The sequence below is a fragment of the Lissotriton vulgaris genome, chromosome 6 (genome assembly GCF_964263255.1).
Source record: "Lissotriton vulgaris chromosome 6, aLisVul1.2, whole genome shotgun sequence".
Lineage (NCBI taxonomy): Eukaryota > Metazoa > Chordata > Amphibia > Caudata > Salamandridae > Lissotriton > Lissotriton vulgaris.
In genome coordinates this window covers 1441218140-1441243866 of record NC_141694.1, presented here as the reverse complement: position 1 = coordinate 1441243866, position 25727 = coordinate 1441218140, and positions in this window count along the sequence as shown.

Below are 25727 nucleotides of genomic sequence, written 5' to 3'. Positions count from 1 at the left end.
CTGTCACTTTGCGTCTTGCCTGCGGACTGCTGCCTGCCAGTCCTAGGTGAACGTTTCAGTACTTTGTTTAGTGAGTTACGTGACTTTCGAAGTCACAGGTCCGCAAATAAATAAAAAGTAACCATAATCAATATAATTTCGCGGAAATATTTTGTTATTGTTCTTTTGAAATGTTTGATTTGGTTGACATTGACAAGCAACAATCATCCATGTTTTCTGTTCTTTCTTTCATGTTGTACGTCAGCTCCCCCCAGGGGCGAGAGGAGGACACAGGAGCAGCAGGCGGTGGATGCTGTTCAACAGGGCCAGGATCGGGCAGGCGAGGGCTCCTCTGCTGGCCCCAGTAAGTTTTCATTTTAGACTAGTACCTATTTTTCCTAGCGTTCCTCATTTGAATTTTTTCAAAATTGTCGTTGCTCTTCTTGTAGACTGTATCTAAATTCTTATCCTGCCTCTACTATGACTCCCTGTGGTATTACTAGATTATTCTTATTAGTCTGTCTGTGTAGCTAACTAAGATTGCACGGTTGGCGAAACTCCCATGATTCTAGTCAGCAATAGCTCTATCAACTTAGTGCAGTTCTCTGGGATTGTCCATAATGTCTTTTGAAGTGTTCTATCTGGACTCATGCTTGCAAAAATTGCAAAACCTTTCGCTCAGTCACTCTAGTCTGGAGGACCCAAAAACACAGATTGTATTTAAGTTTAAAAGCTTTATTAAAAGTAAACACATTTATTAAAATGAAGTCATAATAAAACTAAACGTTTAACTGATAATGGAAAAGTGGTTAGTGCTGACGATTAATTGAAGACATTTCTTGTGGTCGAGCCGAGCTCTCACCTGGTTTCAACTTGATCTTGTTGTTAGAAGTCCATCTTCTGTCTGTGTGGAGAAAAATGGTGCGTGTTAAAAAATCAGCCTTCATCAGTTGTGCCAAAAAGTGCAGCAAGACAACCTTCCCTGGAAAAAGGGACATTTTTTTTAACTTTAACGTAGACAGTCACAAATTACATTGTTTTCACATGTCTTCATTCCTAGACCAAATACTAGTGACTAGTGAGTGCTTTATTCTAAGATTCTTAAATGTACTTTGTAGGTGGAACATCTGGTGGCGGGGCCAGTGTGGTGGTGGTGCTCGACACGGAGGCGGAGGGCAGTTTATCAGGGGAGGAGGCGGCGGCGGCGGCTGTGAGAGTTGAGACGGTGGTGGCGGCCAGAGGTAAGCTCTTATATATTCCTTACTTATTGAGATTGAAGACTAGCTGGGAAGGCAAGAATATGAGATGCATGGCTGGGTGAATGATGAAGCAATGATGGGTGGAAGGACAACAGCCTGGGTGGGTGACACAGAAACTGTATGTGTCCATATACCTGGATCATGCTACTATCTGACTCTTAGATAGCATATGTGTATCTAGAGCAGGGGTACTCATAGTACGGCCCGCGGGCCGGTGGTGGCCCGGCAAGCCTTCCTTGGCGGTGCGCAGACCTTGCAGACAATCACTGCTCCCCCGGCCCCCACAGAGCAGAGGCTTTTTTGTATTTCACCTGTTAGCGCCCCTGCATCTCCACTCTGACAATCACTGCTCCCCCGGCCCCCACAGAGCAGAGTGGAGATGCAAGGCCACAAAGAGGTGAAATAGAACAAAGCCTCTGCTCTGTGGGGCCGGGCAAGCAGTGATTGTCAGGGTGGAGAAGCAGGGGCGCTAAAACAAACAAAGCCTCAATAATATGTTAATGGTCTTTTAAAGACCTGTTAAGTACTTTGGTGTTGTTGTCTGTGTGTGCGCGTTGAGGAAGCGGTCTCAACCCGGGCTGAAGGCTGACACAGATAGACACACACACAGTGAGATGACAGAGGGGGAGGGAGAGGGAGGGCAGGAGGGAGAGAGAGATGGAGGGAGGGCAGGAGGGACAGCAGGAGGGAGAGAGATGTATGTAAATGCTGGGTCTGGTGGCTCAGTGGATGAGGGCATCTGCTGCAGGGACCTGTGTGCAACCTCATGGTCACAAGTTATCGTTTTGCTTTAGCCCCGCCCCCTCTGACTCCGCCCCCACCAGTGCGGCCCTCGGCCCCAAACTACACTGTAAATGTAGCCCCTGAGAGAAAGTTTGTGAGTACCCATGATCTAGAGAGAGTAGATGGTCAGTGGATGAACTAAGTGTAACTTTGAAGAGCATGTAACACTGCACCCGCACGTCCGTTCCAGTGTAGGAAAGGCAAGGAAAAGAACTTTTAATTTTGTCCAAATACTACCATAAATAGTAGCAGTAGTTTGTATTGCAAGCACTGCATAGATCCGGTTATTATGGTGGCCACTCCCTACCTCTCTTAATAAGTTTAGTAGTACTCAGTCATTCATGTGTGGATGTATCACTGCCTGTCACTCAATAAAAACCAAAGCACCTAAAGTCATCCCATATATAAGCAAAAACATCCCATGTGAAGTGATAGATAATCAGATTATTTATCTTCTTCAATTTTCCATTTCTAGTACTCATTTCCACTGTAGGGTGAAAGTTAAATTAATTAAGCAGTAGCCCTTGAGTTGTAACAGAGTATTCTCAGTGCCACCCGTAATAGAAAAGTAAGAGATTCACCACCTGCATGTACTGGACGGGTACAGTAACGCAACGGCAACGCAAGTCTAGGTCACTCCTCATGGCGTGCGTCTCTTTTTCTCGGGTGCAAGTTTACCGCGCTGGCATTATGCCGGCTTGCAGAAAATAACGTACCAATTTTCCAAAACAAGAGATAAGAAGAAGAATAAGACTGGTGTACTTTCATAGTCGACTCCAATGGAAGTCCACAGTGCTCATAGAATTTGTTCCTTAAACTCCCACTAATGTTAGAGCAAGGATGAAGAAGTGTGAGGTTAGATAGATACTGGCCTCAATAGTTATGTAATGCGCTTGCAAGTTGCTAGTTGTACTGCAGCACACATTTCTGCTGAATGATTGAGTTAATCTTAAAGAGCATTGGTTACAGACTATGTCTTTCTTTCTTCATATAGGTTCTCCTTCCAAACGAACAAGGAGGAAGGAGCTGGCTAGAGCGGCCCGGCAACGGAGAATCGAGGCCACTGTTGCGGAATATCGGCGGCTGGTGGCCCTGGAGGACGAGGAAAGTGTGCGGTCGACAACAACGACAACGTCGTCCGCATCGGCCTCCGTGGCCCCACCGGCTGCCACCCAGCACAGTGGTCCACCGAGACTGAGCCGGGCTGCCAAAGGCAAACGCCACCGCCGAGCAGCAAGGCCAACAGCTGCTTCTCACAGGCCTTGCACCTGCAAGGCAGTGAAGGCACGCCTGCGCCGCACTACCCTGATGGTGTCCCGCCTTCAGCAGGAGCTCGCCTTGCTCCGCGAGGAGCATGATGCCCTGGCCCAAAAAGTTAACAGCATCCACCCATAGTGTCCCTTGCCCCTTTTTTAGAGACTTTTGGGGGGTGGGAATTGGGAGTTGGGTTTTTGGGGACTTTTGAAGGACAATCGTTGGGGTTAGGGAGGGTCTTGCGGGAGATTATTTTGTTAGGGATATAAATATACTTTTTCAAACTTTATCTGAGCATACCTGTTTTTTACTGCTTGCCTGGTGGGTGGGGGTTTAACGTTGACTGTTTTCCTGAAAGTTTAGTTCCATTTTCTTCCTTTAAGTGTAAATGCCCAAATGTTTTCAACACTAAGTGCCTCTCACAGACTAAGTGAAGTGAATCCAAGAGTCCTAGGACTTTAGTAGTACTACCTTCAGTCTCTCGTCTCTCGTACTAATACTCCATTATACCCCCAAACGCTTATCTTACCTGTAATTTGTGTTTGAAAGTAGGGCTAGGCCCAGGGCTGGCTCCACGGGAAACACCGAATAACGTTGGCAATCTTGGTCGGATAAAATTTCCTCATAGCGGTGGTACTAGTGGTGTGACACAGTGGCAGTTGCATGCCTATGAAAAAAAAGAAAATGAAATCTGGTTTGTCCTCCTGAGCAATTCAACGGTACAACTGAGAATATAGCAGGTGACAGAAGTACAGTAGAGCAGTGCCACATTGTAGCCTAACAAATGGTAAAGTATAACTACTAATTCGGTTGAAGTTCTTTCACATTAGCAATGGTTCTTTGTCAAGCAGAGTAAGAATATATCATCGACAACTGTGGAAAGAAAGAATGCGACAGTACAGGGCCTGTGTGGAATTATTGATAACTATATTCAACATAAGGTCTCTGTAGCCAGATACCCGAGAGCCTTGCTGGTCACTATAAATCCATTCACAACAACACTCAATGGGGTTGGTCTGGAAGGTGTCACGTTTACTCCCCGTGATCCAGTCGATGCAAATATGGTTCCACCTCCAAATGTCACCAACACCCAGAAGTGTAAACACAGGGTGTTCGAGGCATTAGGCGAGGGAGAAAAATAACAAACTAAAATAAAAAATGTGGGATGGGTAAAGGTAGGGTCAGCAGGGAAAGGATACCTGTAAGAGAAGACAAGACAGGCATCAGTGAAGTGATGTCCTAACATACAAGGGTACTCTCATATAGTCTCACTAAATAGTCTGCAAGTCTCCCGCCTACTCATGGGAAATGTAGTTTCATAGTACGGTAGGCGCTTAGGGGCTGCGTAACCTGACAGAAGGTATAGTAGATAGAAAAGGAGAAATTGCTTTTTTTCTAGGTGTCCCCTCACTCACCAGGGTTGCCCCTTGGTGACATGCTTCATCATTGGGGCCATCCCAGTCCTCTACGGCCTGGGGCGTGCTGCGACTTGCGAATTACGTAGGAGCACTTACAAATGACTATGTGTGGTGCAGATAGTGGAGTGGACTAAGTGATGTGTTAAGGGATCAATGTAGAAGCCGAGAGAGAGCAAAGAAATGCAGTCACAGTCAGAGAAAAAGGCAAGGGATACTGTATCTATGTGGTTGTAGTGGTCCTGTTGGAAGTGGTAAGTAAGTTGCCCGCAGAAAAAAAATCCTCCTATTAGCGGCACTCCTCCATTGCAGCCGACGCTTCGTCCACCGATGTTGGTCACCAGAAGACACCCTGTCCACTGCCTGCCTGATGCTGAATTGTGGCTCGCTACTGTGAAGCCTGACTCCATCCTTTTTTCCCCATTGCAGAGACTGAAACCCGGCCTGTAATTCTGCAACGAAAAACAGGAAGTGATATAATATTACAACACCACTGATAAATAAATATAAGGTATGTAGGCTGTGGAGTGCAAAAAGTCACAATTTGTTTTTCCTAGTAGACAGACAGTACAATGTTTTTGAAAGTGCGTACTCTGAGTCACCTTTTGAAGGATAAATAAGTATGGGCAAATTAATGTAGCGGATCTTGCCCCTCAAGCTAGGTGTACTGTAAACTGTGTTTTAGAACAAAAATAGATCTTCCTAGCAGTGCTCCCACCCAAAAAACGAGGCCTAGCAGAAAACTGGAGACAAAACTTACTTTGAAAGTAAAAGTAGGCCGAAGTACCCTAATTACCCATTACCCCCCGTGGATTGCATTCAAACCACTTGCAAGCAACCAAGCAAAAGTAGCCATAGCCAGCATCGCTCCAAGACTCGAAATCCCCCCCACTCAAACACATGCAATAGAAATACTGCTAACCCTAACGAACCCTAAGTTAAGAATAGTGGCAAAGGCTTTCTTTAACTATGCCAAATCCCCCCTTTCCCACCATGGATTTTCTTCAAATGACTTGCAACCAAAATTACACATTCTCACGAGTGCTCTAAGACCCCAGAACTCAGTTTGAAAAATCTAGAACACCCCGATACACATGCAATCCTGCTGCTAGGGCTAACCCTAACGAACCCTAAGTTACAAAAAGTGCCAAAACTAAAGGCTTTTCCGCGCGGATTTTGTCCCAACCACTTCTACCCGGTATTAGACCTTCCCAGGAATGCCCCAAGACCCGGCAACCCACCCGCCAAGAAGCGTAACACCCCCAAACAGGCCAAAAGCAAAATCTCATACTTGCAATATTTCTGGGCCTTCGGTCCAAACGCGCTGCGTAGCTAGGCCATAAGTCGGGGTTGGCACGACGGATTTCCTGAAAAGCAAATGCAATCAAGATTAGAGTGTCCCAGCAGTGCTCCCAGACCACGAAACTCACCCGCAAACAGACGGAACCCCCCCTAAGAGCACCTCAAAGGCAAGCAAGTCATCAAAAACACAAAAAAAATTCCGCCTGGGATTTGGTCCAAAACACTTTTATCCGGTATTAGAGCTTCCCAGCAATGGCCCCAGAGCCGTCAACCCAGGAGAAAACGAGTAGAAGACCCCCAAACAGCCAAAGAGCAAAAGTACAAAAATGGGGACTTAGTCACTTTTTCACAAATTTCCCAAATCACTCCGCGCGCGCTCTGCAGCTAGGCCCTAAGTCCCCTCAGCCACCATGGATTTGCTTCAAACCTCTTGCAAAGTAAAGTATATATAGCCAGCAGTGCTCCCACACCACGAAACTCACCCGCAAACACCAGGAAGCCCCCCAAACAGGCCCCCGAAAACGCTACATAGAGCAAAATGTCAGAAATAGCCCAAAAAAAAATCGGCCTGGATTTTGTCCCAACCACTTCTACCCGGTATTAGACCTTCCCAGGAATGCCCCAAGACCCGGCAACCCACCCGCCAAGAAGCATAACACCCCCAAACAGGCCAAAAGCAAAATCTCATACTTGCAATATTTCTGGGCCTTCGGTCCAAACGCGCTGCGTAGCTAGGCCATAAGTCGGGGTTGGCACGACGGATTTCCTGAAAAGCAAATGCAATCAAGATTAGAGTGTCCCAGCAGTGCTCCCAGACCACGAAACTCACCCGCAAACACCAGGAAGCCCCCCAAACAGGCCCCCGAAAACGCTACATAGAGCAAAATGTCTGAAATAGCCCAAAAAAAATCGGCCTGGATTTTGTCCCAACCACTTCTACCCGGTATTAGACCTTCCCAGGAATGCCCCAAGACCCGGCAACCCACCCGCCAAGAAGCATAACACCCCCAAACAGGCCAAAAGCAAAATCTCATACTTGCAATATTTCTGGGCCTTCGGTCCAAACGCGCTGCGTAGCTAGGCCATAAGTCGGGGTTGGCACGACGGATTTCCTGAAAAGCAAATGCAATCAAGATTAGAGTGTCCCAGCAGTGCTCCCAGACCACGAAACTCACCCGCAAACACCAGGAAGCCCCCCAAACAGGCCCCCGAAAACGCTACATAGAGCAAAATGTCTGAAATAGCCCAAAAAAAATCGGCCTGGATTTTGTCCCAACCACTTCTACCCGGTATTAGACCTTCCCAGGAATGCCCCAAGACCCGGCAACCCACCCGCCAAGAAGCATAACACCCCCAAACAGGCCAAAAGCAAAATCTCATACTTGCAATATTTCTGGGCCTTCGGTCCAAACGCGCTGCGTAGCTGGGCCATAAGTCGGGGTTGGCACGACGGATTTCCTGAAAAGCAAATGCAATCAAGATTAGAGTGTCCCAGCAGTGCTCCCAGACCACGAAACTCACCCAGAAACACCAGGAAGCCCCCCAAACAGGCCCCCGAAAACGCTACATAGAGCAAAATGTCAGAAATAGCCCAAAAAAAAATCGGCCTGGATTTAGTCCCAACCACTTCTACCCGGTATTAGACCTTCCCAGGAATGCCCCAAGACCCGGCAACCCACCCGCCAAGAAGTATAACACCCCCAAACAGGCCAAAAGCAAACTCTCATACTTGCAATATTTCTGGGCCTTCGGTCCAAACGCGCTGCGTAGCTGGGCCATAAGTCGGGGTTGGCACGACGGATTTCCTGAAAAGCAAATGCAATCAAGATTAGAGTGTCCCAGCAGTGCTCCCAGACCACGAAACTCACCCGCAAACACCAGGAAGCCCCCCAAACAGGCCCCCGAAAACGCTACATAGAGCAAAATGTCAGAAATAGCCCAAAAAAAAAATCGGCCTGGATTTAGTCCCAACCACTTCTACCCGGTATTAGACCTTCCCAGGAATGCCCCAAGACCCGGCAACCCACCCGCCAAGAAGTATAACACCCCCAAACAGGCCAAAAGCAAACTCTCATACTTGCAATATTTCTGGGCCTTCGGTCCAAACGCGCTGCGTAGCTGGGCCATAAGTCGGGGTTGGCACGACGGATTTCCTGAAAAGCAAATGCAATCAAGATTAGAGTGTCCCAGCAATGCTCTCAGACCATGAAACTCACCCACAAACAGACGGAACCCCCCCTAAGAGCACCTCAAAGGCAAGCAAGTCATCAAAAACACAAAAAAATTTCCGCCTCGGATTTGGCACAAACCACTTTTAGTGCTTCCCAGCAATGGCCCCAGACCCGTCAACTCACCTGCAAAGAGGTAGAACAACACCCCCACAAGTGCTGAGTCTTTCTTCATTGGGCGTAAACCAGCCCTCTGCTTTGATGGAAATAGGAGTCTGGAGGAGGAGGATAGAGGAGCATGTTCTTCTGAACTTGTGAACCTGAGGAATGCAGACTGCGGCACCTTCAAATAAATTAGCAAACAAGTGAAGACAGTTCTGCTGATGGGCTTGTCTTTGTGATTATCTGATTAAAGTTTGAATTATATTAACTGTGCACAACAAAGAAAGACAGACACACAGGAATAAAAGTGAATAAGGATGAAAAAGAAAGTTATTGATTCGTTGTCTCATTTTCAGGGCTCGAAGTCGGAATCACGGTCCAGGAATAAGAATAAGGCTTCGTCATCATACTCTGCGAATTCAGCCCGGGTGAGGTCAGTGCCACCTGACAGAGTAGAAATTCCCTCATCTATGGTGCTGGCCACCTCCTCTTCATCCGGCACGCTCTCTCGTACTCTTATATCTGGTGGTATGAGGTGCTGATTCATCTTGATCATTGTTAACCTCTCCACATTTTTGGGCGAGAGGCGGCTCCGTTTGGGAGTTACAATCCCACCAGCCGCACTGAAAACCCGTTCAGAAGACACACTTGCGAGTGGGCAAGACAAGTAGTTTAAAGCCAGGTTGGTGAGCTGTGGCCACAATTCTTTTTTCCCATGCCAATACGCCAATGGGTCAGAATTAACATAGACCTCTGTGGAGTCATTCAGATAGTCCTTCACCATCGACTCAAGGTCCTCCTCCAAGGTTCCTCCACTTTGCGTAGCTCTTGCTGTGCCTCTGGCCTTTTGAGAACCAAACCCACGCAGAGCTAGCCAATCCTCTTCAGCCTCCAATGTTTCTGCTGCCTTTCGTGCAGATGATGCGGTTGCCGGTGTCTTTAACGGCTGAGAGGTCACTTGTGCCACAGCCACAGGTGCAGAAGTGGATTGTTTTGACTGGGGATGGCCTGCTGATGTACTGCCATTTCCTTCAATTTCCAGCCGTTCTGTTTCAAACTTCTTGGCTGACAAGGCTAGCCAACGTTTGTACTTTGTAACATCTTCATCAGCAAAAGGAAAGAATGCTCTGCCTGCCAGCGCCTTTTTGTAGCGTGGATCCAGAATAGTAGCACAAATGTAATGCTGTTCTGAGTGGATCTTTTGAAGACGTTCATCACCTTGTAGGAGCTCTAATAATGTCTCAGCCAGAAGCAAAGAGTCTTTCTTTTTGTCATCTTTTCGAAACACAGAACACACCTCCTTCAGTTGGTCCTCCAGCATGTACAACAATGGGATAGCTTTTCCCAAATTAGAGTCCTCCTTGCTGACTGCACGTGTGAAGACCTCAAAAGGACGAAGCATGCGTGTTAGGCTTTCAACTATGTTCCATTGCGGCCCACCCATCCTCAGCTCCTCTATACCCTCTTTCAAGAAAAATTGATCGAGTTGCGTATACTGCTCATACAGACGCTCAAGCATGTAGAAGGTTGAGTTCCAACGTGTTACCACCTCCTGGATGAGTGCTTTCACTGGCATTTGACTTTGATATAGCATGCTCCTCAGCTGCTTGCGGGCCTTAAAAGAATGCCTGAAATGCTTGCAAATTTTTCGGCAGTTGTCCAATACACTGTACGCTGCACTGCGTTTATTACCCAAGAATTTTTGGACAACCAGGTTTATACAGTGCGCCAAACACGGCACTCTGAAATAGTAACCGTCCCTCATGGCCTTAACTATATTGGAGCCATTGTCTGTGGAAACATAACCAACCTTGCGTTTTAGTGGGGACAGACAGTTAAGGACCTTTGTGTTAAAGACATCCAAAATGTTTTCTGCTGTGTGACGTTTCTCCAAACCAAACATGGCTAGTGTTGCATGTTTCCGAGCACCTTTAAAAACAATGTTAGTGTCAACACCTGAGTTTAGCTTTGCTTTAGCCCCTGAAAAAGAGACCCAGTGTGCAGTGATGCACATGTAATCAGCGCCTGCGCCACTGGTCCACATGTCTGTTGTCAGATGTATAGTGTGAACAGCACTCTTCTCCAAAGCTGCCCCAATCAACTTCAGAACATCTTCATGTAGTGCTGGAACCGCAACTCGGGCAAAATAGAACCGGCTAGGAACCTTCCATTTAGGGCAGAGCACTGTCACTAATTCTAGAAAACCAACCCCTTCTACAAAAGAAAAAGGGAGAAGGTCCAGAGCTAGCATTTTAGCCAGCTTAGTGTTATACAGACGGGTCATTGGGTGGTTGCGTTCATATTGCGCTTCTGTAAACAACATCTTTTTAATGTTGCCCTGGACCAATGATTTACGGGATGATGATGATCTCTTCGACCCAGTTACGCTCGCTGATGAACTTTTCCGCATTGATGTCTCACTCTCTCCCACACTCTTAGTGTGGCTCCCATGGGGTGTGCTGCTGACATGGGAACTGGGTGTAAGTGAAGTGTTTGAATCGTCTTCTTCTACCTCCTCGTCATCAGCAGATGACAAATCAACGTTTTCATTACGTGCAATTCCGGCTTTCTTGACCGCCTCTAGGTGCGGAAACCATTCGACAGGGTGCCTTCTCTCAAGATGACCTCTCTGGCCTCCGGTACCATAGTTAGAACCAAGCTTACCACGACTATATCGAAGCTTACAAAGGCTACAAATGGCTACGTTTTCCTTTTTTGGGCAAACACTAAAGAAGTCCCAAACTGGAGACTTGAAATGTCTTCGGGGGCCGGAGGAGGCGGCGATACTGGTGGTGGTGGTCCTGCTGCTAATGACAGATGAAGTGGAGGATGTGGATTGCCGAACTTCAGTACGTTTTGCACTTTCACCACCACGAATTGAGGTCGAGGACGAGGTGGGTACCTTCTTGCGAGGAAGAAATATGGAAGCGGTAGGTTTTGGTGTACTACTTAACTCCAAATCTAATGATTCCATTTCCATTGCCTCCTCGCCGACATCATCATCACGCTCAGCAGCTTCTCGGGATAGGGTCAAAATGTCTCTTTGCTGCATGCCCGGTGGGGCTGCAGTGACCTTTGTGATGACTGCCTCGTCGTCATCGTGAGAGGCTTCATCACCAGCAGTATCTGTCACTTCTTGTTGAACCTCATCACACTCCATAGGTTTGAGTTTTTGGACGACCTTCCTTTTACGCTTAGGTACCGGTGGCAGATCATGGTGTGCCTCTGCCTCACTGTCAGACCGCAGTTGTCGTGGTTCCCAAGACAGATCACTTGCACCAGAACGAGGTGGGCTTGAAGAAGATGTAGACACCCCCCTTGATCTTTTCCTTGCTAGGGATGTGGAAGACAATGAATGATCATCAGGAGGAGTGGCTTCCAATGATACCTCAGCTTCATTGTCGATTTCCAAATGTGCCCCTACTTCGGGAGGAACAACTATTGTGGGCACTTGTGAACGTCCATGCACCTTTGCTTGCGCATCTCCTTTTGCTGCCTCTCCTTCCACATGTACTTGGGCGTGTACTTGCACATGGTGTTGTTGTTGCGGCTGTGGTTGTTCAACACTTGTCAGATGAGTTACAACAACCTGTGTTGATTCAGGGACATTGCTGCTACTTTCTTGCGATGAGCCAACATCACTGGTCGATGGTGATTGGAGAAGTACACTGACTGCCTCTGAAGCACTCAAGGGCTTTGACTTAAGTTGGCGTGGTGGTGGAGGCACTGAACCCAATGGAGCAGGGGTGCTGCTCTCAGGTTGGTCCCCAGCAGATCCTGCTGCTGCAGGCGTACTTTTTTTTTTGCTCCCAAAAAAAGTGGCGGGTGGCACACCAGCCTCCTTGGTAACTTGCTTCTTCTGCTCCTTACTAGCAACTTTCTTGCTAGAGGAGCTACGGAGAACTTTCTTTGGGGCCATCTTCTTCAGAGCAGGTCAGACAGCAGGCCGCAGTTGCACGAATTGTAGAGTTGTCTGAGGCCAGACGTGACGTCGCGTGACGTTATGCTGCACACACACACCGCTGCAGGACTTCTTCCTGGCACTGGTGGTTCTCTTGAGTCTTGTGCACCTAAAAAAAATGGAAGACAGAGGAACATCAGTTCAGTTATAGAGCACAAAAAAATCGAAAAACACTGCAAAATCAGCACAATCCCAATCCATCCATGCCCTCCATGATGTTTAAATTCAAGACAACCCACAGAAAGACTAGGCCCATGCAAGACTCACTACCCCTGGGCATAAATAAAGGTTGAAAAATAGGCAAAATGGTTGGAGGCCTAACAACAAAGCCTGCATTCAAAATGGCCACTTGCCTGCCAGCACATGGCCAGTGCCTGTAGCTGCACTCAAAATGGCCACCAGCCACATGGCATGTCCCTCCCCATGAACACCCCCAAAAATCGAAAAACACTGCAAAATCAGCACAATCCCATTCCATCCATGATGTTTAAATTCAAGACAGCCCACAGAAAGACTAGGCCCCATGCACCACTCACTACCCCTGGTCAAGGCCCCAACAACAGGTCAAAAATCGAAAAACACAAAATTTTACAAAAAAAAAAAATTGAAAAACACAGAAAAATCAGCACAATCCCAATTCATCTATGGCCTCCATGATGTTTAAATTCAAGACAACCCACAGAAATACTAGGCCCATGCAAGACTCACTACCCCTGGCATAAATAAAGGTTGAAAAGTAGGGAAAATGGTTGGAGGCCTAACAACAAAGCCTGCATTCAAAATGGCCACTTGCCTGCCAGCACATGGCAAGTGCCTGTAGCTGCACTCAAAATGGCCACCAGCCACATGGCATGTCCCTCCCCATGAACACCCCCAAAAATCGAAAAACACTGCAAAATCAGCACAATCCCATTCCATCCATGATGTTTAAATTCAAGACAGCCCACAGAAAGACTAGGCCCCATGCACCACTCACTACCCCTGGTCAAGGCCCCAACAACAGGTCAAAAATCGAAAAACACAAAATTTTACAAAAAAAAAAAATTGAAAAACACAGAAAAATCAGCACAATCCCAATTCATCTATGGCCTCCATGATGTTTAAATTCAAGACAACCCACAGAAATACTAGGCCCATGCAAGACTCACTACCCCTGGCATAAATAAAGGTTGAAAAGTAGGGAAAATGGTTGGAGGCCTAACAACAAAGCCTGCATTCAAAATGGCCACTTGCCTGCCAGCACATGGCAAGTGCCTGTAGCTGCACTCAAAATGGCCACCAGCCACATGGCATGTCCCTCCCCATGAACACCCCCAAAAATCGAAAAACACTGCAAAATCAGCACAATCCCATTCCATCCATGATGTTTAAATTCAAGACAGCCCACAGAAAGACTAGGCCCCATGCACCACTCACTACCCCTGGTCAAGGCCCCAACAACAGGTCAAAAATCGAAAAACACAAAATTTTACAAAAAAAAAAAATTGAAAAACACAGAAAAATCAGCACAATCCCAATTCATCTATGGCCTCCATGATGTTTAAATTCAAGACAACCCACAGAAATACTAGGCCCATGCAAGACTCACTACCCCTGGCATAAATAAAGGTTGAAAAGTAGGGAAAATGGTTGGAGGCCTAACAACAAAGCCTGCATTCAAAATGGCCACTTGCCTGCCAGCACATGGCAAGTGCCTGTAGCTGCACTCAAAATGGCCACCAGCCACATGGCATGTCCCTCCCCATGAACACCCCCAAAAATCGAAAAACACTGCAAAATCAGCACAATCCCATTCCATCCATGATGTTTAAATTCAAGACAGCCCACAGAAAGACTAGGCCCCATGCACCACTCACTACCCCTGGTCAAGGCCCCAACAACAGGTCAAAAATCGAAAAACACAAAATTTTACAAAAAAAAAAAATTGAAAAACACAGAAAAATCAGCACAATCCCAATTCATCTATGGCCTCCATGATGTTTAAATTCAAGACAACCCACAGAAATACTAGGCCCATGCAAGACTCACTACCCCTGGCATAAATAAAGGTTGAAAAGTAGGGAAAATGGTTGGAGGCCTAACAACAAAGCCTGCATTCAAAATGGCCACTTGCCTGCCAGCACATGGCAAGTGCCTGTAGCTGCACTCAAAATGGCCACCAGCCACATGGCATGTCCCTCCCCATGAACACCCCCAAAAATCGAAAAACACTGCAAAATCAGCACAATCCCATTCCATCCATGATGTTTAAATTCAAGACAGCCCACAGAAAGACTAGGCCCCATGCACCACTCACTACCCCTGGTCAAGGCCCCAACAACAGGTCAAAAATCGAAAAACACAAAATTTTACAAAAAAAAAAAATTGAAAAACACAGAAAAATCAGCACAATCCCAATTCATCTATGGCCTCCATGATGTTTAAATTCAAGACAACCCACAGAAATACTAGGCCCATGCAAGACTCACTACCCCTGGCATAAATAAAGGTTGAAAAGTAGGGAAAATGGTTGGAGGCCTAACAACAAAGCCTGCATTCAAAATGGCCACTTGCCTGCCAGCACATGGCAAGTGCCTGTAGCTGCACTCAAAATGGCCACCAGCCACATGGCATGTCCCTCCCCATGAACACCCCCAAAAATCGAAAAACACTGCAAAATCAGCACAATCCCATTCCATCCATGATGTTTAAATTCAAGACAGCCCACAGAAAGACTAGGCCCCATGCACCACTCACTACCCCTGGTCAAGGCCCCAACAACAGGTCAAAAATCGAAAAACACAAAATTTTACAAAAAAAAAAAATCGAAAAACACAGAAAAATCAGCACAATCCCAATTCATCTATGGCCTCCATGATGTTTAAATTCAAGACAACCCACAGAAAGAATCAGTCCACCCACCACTGAGTACCCCTGGGAAAAGGCCCCAAAACAGCCCAAAAATCGAAAATCCCAAAATTTTAGTTGCAGCAACTGTAATGCCCCAAACAAACTTACTTGTAAAATTTCTAATCCAACAGTGATCCAAAGAAAGTCAAAAAGGCCTCAAATCCAAAGATCCAGCAGCATCCACAAAAGGTAATCCTTCCAGGTCCACATCCGAATGAAAAGTGACCAGGAGATGGACAAAGCACTGGGAGGAGCCTGCTGAACAGGAACAGGAAGTTGAAGACTATGGGGCACTTCCTTCCTCCCACCCCCCTGCCCCCCTCCCCAAAATGGACTCCTCGCTAAAAAAGTGCAGGCAAATGTCAAACTAAGGAGTTATTCACATAAAAATCATCATTTCTAGAAGGTTTATGCTGCTTGCTGGTGGATTTCTTGTGCAGAATTGCAAATTTATATTTTCGCGCGCCGCATCTCAAATCTCGCAATTTGCGAAGTACCGCGAGACGTGATCTCGCCGTACTCGCGTTGACAAACTCTCGCTGGCAAGCCGCGATGACGTAATCGCGCTCGCCAATTCCCGCGGGATCACACAGCAAGATCCAAAATGGCGCAGCACTCGCAAACTATCGAAAAAAACAACTCGGCAAACGATGATAAACGCCGCGCGCCGCAAAAATTGTATCACCAACGCCGCGCGCCGCCAAAAAAATCCGCTGCGTGCGAATTTGCGGATTTTGCGGGAAATCCGCAAATCTCGCGGATTGCGGATTTCCCGAAAATCCGCAAAATCCGCGAGCGGAACGGATTTTCCGCCCACGCTTAGTGGCAGATACATATATACATATATTGCGAGCCCTCCCTTATATCAACCATAAATATTTGATTTGGCTGCAGATTCAAAGAGATTAACAAAGCCGTCCAGATGAAATGCCTCTTTTGATCAAGTCTCTTGCAGAAGCACTACTTGAAATGAGAGTGAAGATATTGAAGGGTTTCTGGGTATTTTAGCTTGTGGGCCAACTGTTGATATGCCTGAGCCCCTTGTCTTTGTGCGGGCTGGATGGTTATTTTGTCATCTTAAAAGTCTGGTTGTGTTTAGAGCCCCTGACCGCCAGCCCTGATCAGCTGCTGCTTCAAGGTTTGGGACAGGCTTACTCACAGGTCTTCTAGCAGGTTGCGTTGAAGGGGCTGGGGATTTGCTCAATGCATTTCTTAAATCCGAATAGACATTTCTGGGTCAAGTCAGTGTTAATCAATCCTTCCTCAAATCTTCCAAAAGATACAGATATCCCCACTCTTTAATGAGGTGATTAGCATCCCCCAGTTTCTGAGAGCCTCAGCCTCCTTCAAAATATTCTGGACCTACTCAATCGTACCCCAAGTTACTTTGGTGGTTTAATTACACTGTCCTCGATGGATACATTCTAATGAAGCAATACGTGTGATGTGACCTCACCAAGCGTCTCTATAGAATGGATAAGCCTAAGAATGTTGCCCCTATTTAGTATGTCAAAAGAGCCCCTCGAAGTGTATTCCAGATAAAGTAGCATGCTAACTACTTCCTGTGAGTATCTCAATTCTTCTGTAGGGCCAGCATATGGTACTGACAATAATTAAACTCTGCTCTCCCTCGGGGGTTAACAGCTACATTTCACCTAGTGGGTTGAAGGTATCGACCTCATCCCTGATGCGTGTATTAAAGGCCTCTTCTTCTTTGCTGTGTTCAGCCATTAATATTAGATGAGGTTCCCTGATGATACTTGTCTGTGTTCTAACCAGCATTTGGGCAGACGGTCCAGGGGAGGATAGCATTTAAGGTCTGGTTATTTACCATAACTATCTGAGGGATTTAGAGGGGCTGCTTCTTGGCAGTCCCTTTGATGCTGGGCGCTTCACTGCTGGCTTCCTGCTCGGTATCCATTGCCTAGGAGACCTAGCCCATATGTAAGGCAGTTTTTTGTTTGTGGTGCTTTTGTTCATGGGCTAGTGAGGGTAATCTGTTTCTTGTATTAAAACTTGGGTAGGCTGCTACACTTCTTGCCTAAAGAAGTGTTTTGTTTCAACCCTTCCTTTTCTTTTTTTTTTTTTACTCTCTTAGATGTTAACACCCCGTCCGTTAGTTGATGGCCCCTGCCAGGCCCTTGTGTGCTTAATATTAGTGTTGGTGTATCACCGGAGACAATTCCAGCAGCCGCCACACTGAGGATCATGGCTTTATTGCTTTCACCCCAAGGGTTTATACACTGCAACTACTCAGCCTCCCTAGTCGTTAACCCCCTTGCAGCGCAGTCATGCCCCGTCTTGTGTAAACAAAGTATTGCTTCTCCATCTTGCGAATGTTCTGTACCCTTGCAGGGCCTTTCTTTAACTATATACTTAAGATCAGTGAGTAATTGTGACATTGTCTCAGGAAGTGTTGACTGCTTGTCCAAGTCTTGAAAGCAGTCACATTCTTGCCAAGGACCCTTTGTGATAGCCTGTGCTCTTTTTATCAAATTAATTAAGTTTGAAGTTTTTTCATTAGTTCCCGCTGCATACATTGCTAGCTAGGGTGGGTGTTCAGAAGGCTGATCTGTTTGTCCATTTTATTTGCCGCTTGGGACTCATTGCTTTCTTTTGAGATAGGACGAGAGATTGTTGGTGCTTCATTGCCATGTACGGCAAGCATATTTTCCCATTCCTTGGAGCAAAGATATGAAAGGTCCTTCTAATAGTCTCGCAAAATCTCGTCATTTGTACCTGGCCATTTCTCAGCTGTTTCCTGAGTCTGTTTTCATCCCTTCTGACTCATGCCATTGGGTTGCAGTACTGCACCCACAGAGCTTCCATGCCAGACTGTATTCAAAACATGGTAGCATTCACTTATCCACAATTGGCATATTTTATTTACTTATAAGTCCCTAGTAAATCACACTGACTGTGCCCAGGGCCTGTAAATTAAATGCTACCAGTGGGCCTGCAGCATGGAGTGCAACCCACTCAGTAGCCTTTTAAACATACCCAGGCAATATGGAGCCTGTCTGTGCAGTTTAAACTGCCATCCCAAGCCTTCCCTTTTATCACATATATGTCACCCCTAAGTTAGGCTCCAGGCATCCCTATGGGCACGGTGCAGTGTATTTAAAAGGTAGGAAATATGTTTTTGAGTTTTACATGTCCTGGTAGTATAAAACTCCTAAATTTGGTTTTTTCTACAGCAAGGCCTATCTCTCCCATAAGTTAACATTGGGATTGCCTTAAACATCTTTTAAGTGTAATTTCCAATGGTAAAATATAAAGATTTGGAGTTTGGTGTCTCTGGACTCACAGGTTAAAAACACAAGTGGAATTGTAAGTCTGGAAATGCAACTTTTAGAAAGTTGGCATTTTCTTACTTTAACCATTCTGAGCCTCTGTCTGCCTCTGAATACATGTCTGGTTGGGCGACAGCTGAACTTGTGCATTTCCTCTAAGCAGTCACACAAAGGGAGATGGGGTGTGACATTTGCATCCGGATGGCCCATCATCAGACTGATGGGCCTTCCTGAGGAAGACTGAGAGGACGAAGCTGACACTTACACCTGAATAGAGCTGTGCATATCCCCACACAAAGAGCAACATACACCCCTGTAGTGAGTCTGGACCCATGGCAGGAAAGGCAGGGCATTTTGATCTTCAAAGGCCTCTTTGAAGTCTCCCCCACTTCAAAGGCACATTTGGGTAAAAGTACTGGACCCCTGACGCCACCAAATCAGAACTTTGCTGGAACCAAGGACATTCTGTCTGGAAGAAGAGTTGCTGCTCTGTAGAATGGACTGCCACTTTGCTACCTGCTCTACTGTGTTGGCCTGCTGTCTGCTGCTTTTTGCCAGGGAATGGGAAGGACTAGACCTTTTTTCTACATCCTTGAACCCATGTTTCTCCAAGGGCTTGCAGGCTTGCCTCCAGTTCTTTTAAGTCTCAGTGTCACAAAATACTTCTTGCAACTCTGCTGATGCTGCTGGAATCTACCATCTGTGAGTCCTGCCCTTGCCAGAGGTAACCACTGCAGTCCTGGGCCTCAGAAGTGGGTTCTGCAGCATTTTTGCTCTAAAATCGACATATCATCACCACAGTGCCAATCTGAACAGACGCAGTGCCCTTCAATGGCAAAACAGAGCAGATTCGAGGATATTCCTGTGCAGCTCAACAATGATGCTGGACTCGACTTCGAGGTTTGATGACTACGCAGCGCTGATCTGAAGCCTCCACTGTGTGGTTCAACTTTGACGCAGCGCCGACCATTCTGCCCCGACTGCGAGGCCCGACTCCAGCCACATCGACCCAACCATGTGAATCGGAACCAACACATCAAGTCTTCGATGTCAATGCTTTCTCCATACAAAAGGTATTTTTCATCGGGCCATGCGTGGGTACTGTAGCCTGCCTGCCCTCTATCACCGTTAGCCTGAACTTTGTATTTACCTCAGTCTAGCGTGACCTCAAGTAACCTTTTAATGCTATAGACTTCCAAGCACTGTTTTGGGATTTAACATTAATAAAATCATATCTCGACTTCTATTTTTTACTCAGATATTCTCTATTTTTCTAAACTGGTCTGGTCTATTTGTGCTGTTTTCACTATCTTACTGTAATTAAAGTGTTGCACAAATACTTTACACATTGTCTCTTAATTTAAGCCTGACTGCTCCATGCCAAGCTACCTGAGGGTGAGTACAGGTTAATTGAGGTTGTTTATCTGATTTACCGTGATTAGGGTTGTGGTTCCTGCTTGGACAGGATGTAAACTCTGGCAACCAGAACCTAAATTTCAAGCAGTCATCATTATTGTTTTCATGTTTAAACAAATAAAACCACCAGGCCTTTTATGTATCTTTAATTGTGGTGACAAAAGTAGTAGCCCTCTCACTTTTCATTGCAAACAACTTGACAAAGCCTTAAACGTTTTGATTGTGTGAAGCCTCATGTTTATAGGCACATATAGGTTATTATGATTTGTGCCTGTTGCACAAATTGTCACTTGGTATCTCACAAATAATGGAAGCAGACTACTTTCACAGGTTTGGTTGACTGCTGTTATATTTATTTAGGGTTCACAGATTGCACTATGTTTAAACTGCTAAATTCCTAAAGGACCTGCTCCAATTCATAATTACAGCTAAAATATTTTAAAAAGTTGTCATATTTAACTATGTGTGCTTTAATTTTCATGGATACTGATTTATTGAGTGTTATGTTTATGTTTTGCTTAGTTTGCTCAGAGTTGATGGATCACAACACTTCCCTGAATCAGCCTTGGATTGCTCTGCCTCAATACACTCAGTCAGGTTTTACATTGTGCACCCTTTGAGAAAAACACTACGAAGCGGGTTTCCATTGTAAACCCACTGACAAATGCAAGAGGAAAGGGTTTACACTAAGATGTCTGTGATAATTACAACAGGTAGAATTTCCGATTATGAACTCCTTGATGACCACCATATGGAATGGCTAAACATTATAACTAAGAAACCTTCTGACACAGCTCTCTAGTTCAGGTGGTGCTAGAGAGGTTTCTTTGTGTACATTGTATTTTTATGTATAGTATTTAATTGTGTGTGAATTGTAGTACTTTTTGAAGTAAAAACCCTGTACATTGAGGTATTAACAATTTGTGTGCACCTAGCCTTTGAGTAACCCCATTAGTTACTCCTATTCATTCTTTCGGCTTTACTTTTTTTAATGCTGATAAAATGGAAGTGTTAGTTCTAGGGAATCACCCTCGGACCTGGACCTCAATTTTAAAGTCACTGGCTGTTGGTCCAACCCCAGGCTCTGCTATGATGACCAAAAATGGTGTGACTATCAATGTTGATTATACTTTCTGCTGGCATTTTAACAAGATTGCTAGTACGCATTACTCCTTTTTGAAGGGCTTAAGGAAAATGTGTGCTCGCTTCTGGCTTGAAGGGAAAAGGTTAGCGATCCAGACAGTTATCTCATCATGTGTAAATTATAGGAATGCAGTCTTGTGAGGCTCACCTTCATTTCTTATCTGTTGCATTCAGATTGTGAAAACTGCAGTTGTCCAGTAGCAAAACCTCTTACTTAATTTACCTCAGCCAAAGGTCATCAGTCAATGAACAAATATTGTTTATGACATTCTGCATGGGGCACAAGGCACTTGCTATTAACATCTCAGCTCTCTGCTTCAGCGTGGATACCATTTCACATGCTTCATTCCTCTTCTCATGCGCTGTTGGTTGTATCCATGTTCCATAGCACCAAAACAGGCACACGCTCTTGCTTGGTCTCGCCCCTATTTCCAGTGTAGCAGAGGTAAAAGACTCTGGCCAGATGAGTGGAGTGCCTGTGAGAGTGCAGGGTGCAGCACATCAAAGAAAGGCTTGTTGGCATTGACAATGCTTGTTATCATTTGTCGTAAGTGCTTAGCTAATTGAAGCGCTTGGAGGATCTCTTTGGAGCTTAATCCGGGCATAACAGTCAAAGCGCAAAACATAACTCATCTTCCACAAGAAAAGGCAAAACAATGGTAGTAGGGTCTCCAACAACTAAGTTTTATATTCTTTAGTAAGTGATGGAAAAGCAAAAAACGAAGCAAAGTACAGTGGACCTGTAGCACTGTTTAATAATTAACAGGGATATCTGAAATCTTTGGAATATAGGGCTTTTTAAAGCAATATTTCTTAACAGTGGCAGATTTAAGGGATTCTCTCCATTGTTCTGTTATGCAAATATTTCACGTTTCCTCAGTGCACGTTATGCAGATATTTTCTGTTTTCATAATGCACAATTTCAATATTTTTGATTTTCATATACAGGTAACGCCATACCTCACTGTGCCCCTCAAATTATGTATTAGTTAGCACCACATTGCCCTAATAATCGTATGTTGACATGTTAATTAGACCGAACTAGGGGGAATATTAACAAGGGCCTTATCTCTGCTTTTTTGGCTTAGCACCCTTTTTGCCAACGCCTGCCTTTGCATCTCTTATGAGATACAAAGTGGGCGTCGCTGGGCGTACCCCGGATGGACTACCTTGTAAAATATCGCTGATATTCACATTGCGATATTTAAAAAGCAGCCCACAGAATATTAGCACACGTTAGATTTTGGCGAAAACAGCAGTTTTAGCCAAAAACGAACGTCTGCTAAAATCCTGACTTACCTATGCTTAACATAGGGGGTGGATTATACTGATACGACCACTGGATCGTATCAGCAAGGTTATCGCCGTTTTGCAGGGAACATTGCTGAAAAACCAGCGATGTTCCCTGCAAAACAGCGAATCCCCGCTATCGCAGGATTTCTTATCGCCATTGTGAAAAGCGTTGTTGATACAGCGCTATCACGGCGATGAAATCCAGCGATAGGATAAACATCGCTAAATGCGCTTACCGATGTTTATCTCTAATCGTTGTTGATATGCCCCTTGGACATTAAGTAACTCCGAATAGGAAATTACAGCTGAGCCTATAGTTCTGGTCATGTTTTAACTAGAATGGATGGGCTTATGCTTGACAGTGGCTGGTGTAGTTGGAGCTGACATACACCTAAAATCAGTGATGGTAAGGTATGAGAACTGAGGGGCATATTATCAAGACAGGCGATAAAATTATCGCTGCTTTAGCGGCAGAAAACTGCTGCTAAAACGGCGATAATGGGCTTGATAATATGCTCTATGGTATTTCAATTAAAGCTCAGGTTATTTGTCCTTCACATCTAACATGGGCTTCAATTGGAATTCTAAAGAGCATATTATCAAGCCCATTATCGCCGTTTTAGCAGCAGTTTTCTGCCGGTAAAGGTGCGATAATTTTATCGCCTGTCTTGAGAATATGCTCCTGAGTCTACTGAATAATGACTTTCATCTCTAAAAGTTCATTCACAGTAAATGCAGTAGGAGTGTAGAGAGTTAGAGAAAAGGGAGCTGGGGATGCGTTTAAAAATCCTTTGACACAATAAATAATTTTCTGAGACTAGTCATTTCATATTTGTCTTGAACTAAAGAAACTCTTGCCTTGTTATACAAAAAGATCCTTTTTTAAGCATATTTATGGTGCCATTTTATTATGTATTTTGTCAAAGTTAATCGGTATGAGGTAAGCTTTTTTCTTTTTTTTTAAACATTGGGTAGAACACCTTTTAGTGAAGAAGAAATGGTGACTTCTCTCTTACACCGTTACCTTCTGCTAGTTGTTGTAAAATAGTAAAAGTAAACTGGAGCCATAAAAGCCCTGCATGATTTTTAAATTAAACTTGTACGGTCAATTGAAGATATTCAACTATGATGACATTAGACTTGTAAGGTCTTGAAGACATTAATTAATCAACAGTGGGAATGGACACTAGTCTCTACAATAACCATTGGTTACTCTTTGACAACCCTCATAGACGCTGACACAATCGGTTGTTGAAAACGTGCGGTATATCTTTTCGTCCGCCCCTTAGTCAAGCGTCAGGGCATAGTCATTGGGTTGTCAAAATAACGTGCTGTATGCCTGCCTCACCCGAGGCAACCTCCAGTTAGTGTAGAAGTGTCCAGAGATAGGGGGACAGATCTCAGGAGGTGATGAATAAAACAAGGGGGGGTTTGAGGAGTTGTAAAAAACGGTAGTTCCCCGTAACAATAATATTTATTCAAAGAAGGTGAGTACCGTTAGATAAAAAAGTAATGGTTATATTAAGTAATTGAGTTACCGGATTAAGGACAGGTCAATGAAGACATTCAAAGATGATGGCATAACCAGTGTTGGTCATGTTGGAGAAGGGCAAGCTGACAAGATCAAAAATGTCAAACAAATGGTAACAAGCCTAAGGAAGAAGTGACTGAAGATTTCGATGTTGTGATGCACTGAGCAGCAGTTGAGCCATTCCTTTGTAGTGCTGCTAAGCTCTGTCTTTGAGGCCGAAGAAGATCTGCTAACTCAAAAATATATTTCACCGTGAGAGGTGGGGAGGCTTATGTACAGGAGTACCTAAAAGGCACCAAATAATTCCCCCAGTGTCATCCCCAAAAAATCAAGGGGTCACTGATGCTGCTGCCGATGTCCTGCGGTGTTTTTACACACCCTGATGAACAATAGCTGCTTATAGCCTCCAAGGGCAAGCTGGAAATTCACTTTGTGTTGTGGTTTCCAGCTCCTCTTCCCTGCCACCGTGTGATATTGGCTACTCACCGGGTGACTATACCAAGGAAGCTGATGTGGTGTGACATATGTGGCACCGTTCAGTTGGCAAGTCCACAAAGTGGATAAGTGCTACAGTTATGACTCTGTGGAACTGCCTGTTATAATACCAAAGCAGGAGTCTTTCTCTGATACCACTGGTATATATAAGAAAGATTCCAAGAGGTAGGATCATTAGGCTTCGCCAGTGACAGCTGAGGTAGGTAAGCATGGAGACAGGAAAAAGAAACAGAGAGACTGCTAAGGCACTGGAGCAAGATGACAGGAGGTAGAGGTTTGAAGAAAACCAGGAGACTACTCTGGTGTGGGAGCAGGGTGCGGGAGTAAGAAGTGGAAGGCATGCTAGGAGCTTATAGGCCTAGAAGCCATGCTTAGAAATAAGTATACTAAGACTTTCAAATGGAGGAAATATTAGCGCTTTGCTACTCTCTGCCACAAGAGGAGCTAATTAGTAAGATATGAACCATTCTGATGTTTTAAAGTATTTACTCCTTTGGCTGGTTCATTTGCAGAAGATACGAATTGAATTAAGCTAATCTGCAACAAATCAGTATATCTTTATGAGATCTAGTAAGAGTTTTCTGTAGAAAGAGCAAGAACTTTTCAAATTGATTAGCGAAGCTATATTAATTCATGTGCACCAATACATCAAATGTGACTTTACCAAGGAAAAGTTAATTTTCCTCCAAGATAAAAAAAAACAAGCACATAGCCAAGGATGTATGCAGGGATTGTGAAGTATTGCAAAAAGATCAATTATCTGCATTTTGACTGAATTATGAAATCACAAAAGAAAATAATAATAAGGTAAATTGCCCGGCATGAAGATTTTTACCTGTCATAATTTACAAATACAGGTTAATATAGAGGGACAAACCCACATCAGCATGCAGAGGTCCGACCAAGTAAAGCCTGAAGAAAGACAGGAATTATAAAATGTTCAAGTGGGAAAATGCGGGTCTGACAATTTGCAGACACTGTTGAGTTTAGTTACACATTATTCTTTTAATAAAACGGTGATCCGATCAAGATGTTCACAGGGATGTATGACGTTAGAACGCATACGTTTAGCATGACCTACCATTACAACGCGGTCGTAACAACAAAAGCTGTTACTACGCATTGCGCTGGGGGGGCGCAAAATTAAATAATTTAATTTACTATTACAACACCAATCCCCGTGGATAGTAGGGAAGGTGTTGGGATAGTAAATTAAATCATTTCCTATCCTTGAGCGCCCCCCAGCGCAATGCGTGGTAACAACTTTCGTTGTTACGACCGCATTGTAATGGTAGGTCGTGGTAACGCGCACGTTGTAAGCGTTGCATACCGTTCACAGGCGGAGCAGTGAGGCTTGGCCGAATTTTCCAGAGAATTTTAAAGA